The sequence below is a fragment of the Montipora foliosa genome, chromosome 8, assembly GCF_036669935.1.
Source record: "Montipora foliosa isolate CH-2021 chromosome 8, ASM3666993v2, whole genome shotgun sequence".
Taxonomy (NCBI): Eukaryota; Metazoa; Cnidaria; class Anthozoa; order Scleractinia; family Acroporidae; genus Montipora; species Montipora foliosa.
The window spans coordinates 38793619-38797987 of NC_090876.1; positions in this window are offsets into that span (position 1 = coordinate 38793619).

Sequence of the window (4369 nt, forward strand, 5' to 3'; positions counted from 1 at the left end):
GTTTCGGGGTGAAATGACATGTTTTGTCTATAAGATATATGGGCTGACCGGTACGAGATTTTTTCATCTCGGTCCACCAAGCGAGACGAGGTCAGGCCGGTCTTAGTTGTCAGGCCGGCCTCATGTAAACGCGGGAAGAGAAATCACGGTATGGAGGCATTCTCGTCACCAGGGCCTTGGATCGACCCAAGGCTCTGGAAAACTCCATGTAGGTGAACATGCGCCGTAGGGTTCTTATAGCCAAAAATTGGCTATTTGAACCTTAAGGCGCCTGCTCACTCCTTGTGCTAACATAAATGCACGAATAAGAGACGCTTTTTATTGTTCTTCACGAAAACCAATGAGAAGACACTTTGTTTCAGGGTTCCCCTGAGCTCTTCTCTTCCCGGCTCAGTTACGGAAAGACCTCTGGGGTCGAGATTGGGTATGGAGGCCGATACGAACTCGAGGCGGTCTGAGTTGGTCCCGGTTTCATGTAAATACGGAGTTTGAGATCTACGACGCGACGGTAACGAAAACGTCTTTTGAAATTGCAAGTTTAGGTGTATTAATCTTTTTCGTCATTATGTCGGTTTGTCTAACATCTAAAAGTAGCGCAACTTTCCAGGAACTGAATTAGGAGGTGCGGTGTTGAAGCTACGACAAAAAATTCAAATTCGCTGACTTGTGTTCACGTCCTCCGTAAGAAAACGTGAAAGAACTATACAAAAATAAAACCTGCACGTGCAGAACGTGCAAACCTATTGTTTGTGCTCATTAAATGTGCAAAGTTTGTGATGTTCTTTTTGCCGTCGCGTCGTAGATCTTAAACTTTCTAATACCCCCTTAGCTGACCACAAGTGCCGCTACTAATTGGGAAGCCTGTAACCCAAACCTTATCACGGGAAATTAAGAGCAGGTCAAGTCAATTGTTGGTTCTTCATGAGAAACCGAAAAAAAAACAACAACAACAACAACAAAACACGCAAAGTACCCGGAGAAAAACCTCACGGAATAGAAACGAGATCCAGTGATCTCCGTCCACATGTGACGGTGAGTCCCGGAATCAAACCCGAGCCAAATCGGAAGGAGGCGAATGATCTCACCATCGCGCCAAATTTGCAGTCGCCGAAAATAACATGAACGTAAGGCGCATGCTCAGCACCATTTTAGTTACTCGTGACGTTATTCGTAAGTGTTACTCGTTTAACCTTGAGTGTCATAGTATTATTGCTAAAGCTTTTTCATGCCTGATGGCAAACAAGCTGTTGATTTCTTAAAGGTCTTGAGTCCGCGTTTCAAGGTTTAAAAAGCCGAAATATTAACCGACCGTTGGTCGTAGAAGCCAACACTATGAAGCTCATGTTGTCAATTAAAATAGCCAACTATCTAAACAGGGATTAAGAAAGCTTGACTGTGTACATTATTTCCCGTTCGTTAGGAGGGATGTCCAATACACACAATCTGATACAGTTTGAAAATGCCCCATCTCGATCTGTAATGTTCGTCCGTTCGTGGAATCCGTACACGATCGGAAAATTGCATCTCATTAAGGGGACTTAGAATATATTCACATCTTACCGCAGTGAAGGGGGTTTCACGGGTTGTCGTTCCGTACGGTCCGTACGGATGGAATAAGCCGTTTTCAATCCGTACACAATCGGAAAATTGCATCTCATTAAGGGGCTATAGGATATATTCACATCTTACCGTAGTGAAGGGGGTTTCACGGGTTGTCGATCCCTACGGTCCGTACGGATGGAATAAGCCGTCTTCAATCCGTACACGATCGGAAAATTGCATCTCATTAAGGGTACTTAAATATTTTCACTTCTTACCGCAGTGAAGGGGGTTTGACGGGTTGTTGATTCGTACGGTCCGTACGGATGGAATAACCCGTTTTCAATCGGCCGTAACGATCTGAAAATCGCATCTCAGTAAGGGGACTTAGGTTTGTTGCTGATTGTTCGCGTGGAGCTGCGTACCGTTTTAGCGTTCCAATTTACCTTTAAACTGATTCCGCTTCCAATTAAAAATATTTCGGTGATATGTTGTTAGTTAACTGTCGCAAATGCAATGAATCGCCGACGTGCTCAATATGCGGGAATACAAACCGAGTTGCCGCAATTATCTACCATTCCAGAAGAAAATATGGGCCCAAAAGCCAAAACAGCGTTCGTGAATACCATGTGCGAATGCAACGTATGCTTTATGCGGTGTGCGTGTGCACCTTGCGTAGGTATGGAATAACAGATTCAATTGGTTTCTGTTGTATTGATATCGCTATATGTGCGTGAAAACGGTATTTTTCGTTTTATACTTCCAGGAATTATTTATACTTCAATTCCAATCAGAGTTTCAGAAGTTTCGGCGGCAACAAGGACCAGTCTAGATTATAATTGTAACAAGTTTGTAGATCCAGGTCGATACGATTGAGCCGGTTATACATACTGCTATTGCTCAGTGGTAGGCGTGATCATGTGCTGAGGCCTCGATGTGTTAGATAACCATGAACTGAAGAATCTGTAATAATACTACGTTTGCAAGTTAATTAACTGCCTTGAAACATAAGCCCCGCTCTGGGAATAGATTTACTAGATCCAATAAAAAGGTGAGATGGTATTTCAGACGTTCAATTTTCCTTAACAGTAGCGTGTAATTATTCAAAACGGACAAACGCCGGTACATTGCGTGGTAAACAATTAAAACATTGACCTTGTGGTTTCATGCATCTGTTATAAATCCCAGTATACGTAATAGTAACTAAATCGAAAAAAAAAAAACCGCAGTACCTCATTGTCTTAGAAAATGACATTGTAGCATGTGTAACTTTTCACAATTTACAATGCGGAATTTAATTTGCGGTTTTTGGCCTTGGTAACATTCCATATGCAAGAGATTGTAAATGTATGAACAAACTAACCCGTTTTCTAAATACAATAAAAATTGAAAGCGCGCAGCGGCGTCAACAGTTATCCAATGTTGTCTTCAACTGATGCTTGACTAACAAGTAACAATACATGCAAAGTGGCCAATTTCATGCAGCAAGTAAGACAAAAATAAATCGCGCGCAGCGGCGTCTACAATTATTCACTTTTGTGTTCTTTGATGCATTGAATAATAAGAAACAATACATGCAAACCAGCAAATAACAGGTTGTAATGTTGTCATCCTCCTTACCGCAGATAACTCCTTTTGTTTTTTTTTTAAGGCGAAAGAGATTGAGGTCTAGGCTGGAAAGCCCTTTTCCCTGAGAGCCGTGATTGTCTTTCTAAAAAGCGACTGTAAGAGAATGCCTGTCTGTCGCTAAAATCTAGGGTTTGCTAGATTTTTTAACGTTGGGGAGGGATCTTAGCTCTGACCAAAAGGTCTTTGAGTGATTTGTCCTTCCTGTAAGCGACAATAGGGGCATCCGGGAAAATTCGTGCAAGGTTTGGGTTGTTAGTGCTCAAAAACCAGCTCTTCATTAGGATCTCTTTAAGTTTCGGTACGCTTGGTTTGTAGGTGGTGACGAACGGTAGAATGTTTTTGGATGTCATTGGTTTGTATTTCAAAGCGTTGTTTCGTGATGAAAAATCGACTTCCGCTTGTATTTTGTTTACAAGCTCTTCTGGATAGCCGCGTTCGAGTTGGCGGAATTTAAAATCCCGTTTGGTTTGACTCGAATTTCTCTTTAATTGAGTTCGTTCGTAACAAGCGCAGTGTCTCTCCTTTAATGAAACCCTTTTTCACGCTGAGGGGGTGAAAACTGAAATAACAAAAGAAAACTAGTTCGGATATGAATTAAACAATGAAAAAAGAGAAATAGAAGTGTGATGATTGCAAATAACGCTATTTAAGGCAGTGAAAAGTAAACAACAAATTCATTTTCGCTACTCAGCATCATGCTGTCTTTGAGACTTTATCGCGAAGAAATCGTACTTTTATCCAAACCAGAAGTAATCGAGGAAAGAAAGAAATTAATGAAAGTACTAGACGGAGACGCGTTCTTTCCTTTGAAACGTTGGCCCAAGGACATGCGCCTAATTTTTTGGAAGAAGCCACCAAGCGACACGGAAACCTTCCGTACTCTTTCTTCTCGGGAACGGCTGTGCGCCAACTTTGATTGCCAGATGGATCATGCTAGCGCAGTATTGGGCTGAATCCATTGTTAAAGCAGAGAAGAGGGTGCGACAAGTGGATTTTATTGCCATGAATGAAGACACCAAAAAGGACAAGTGGTTCTACTTTGATGTGGACTACAATAAGCTCCTATTCCTGAACGGCCTGCTGAAGCAGAAATAACAACGAACGAATGAAACTATCACAAAGGCTCCTTTAGGAGCCACCAAACATCACAAAAGTCATTTACCAACAGAATCATGGTTCAATAACATACCAGTTATAGATC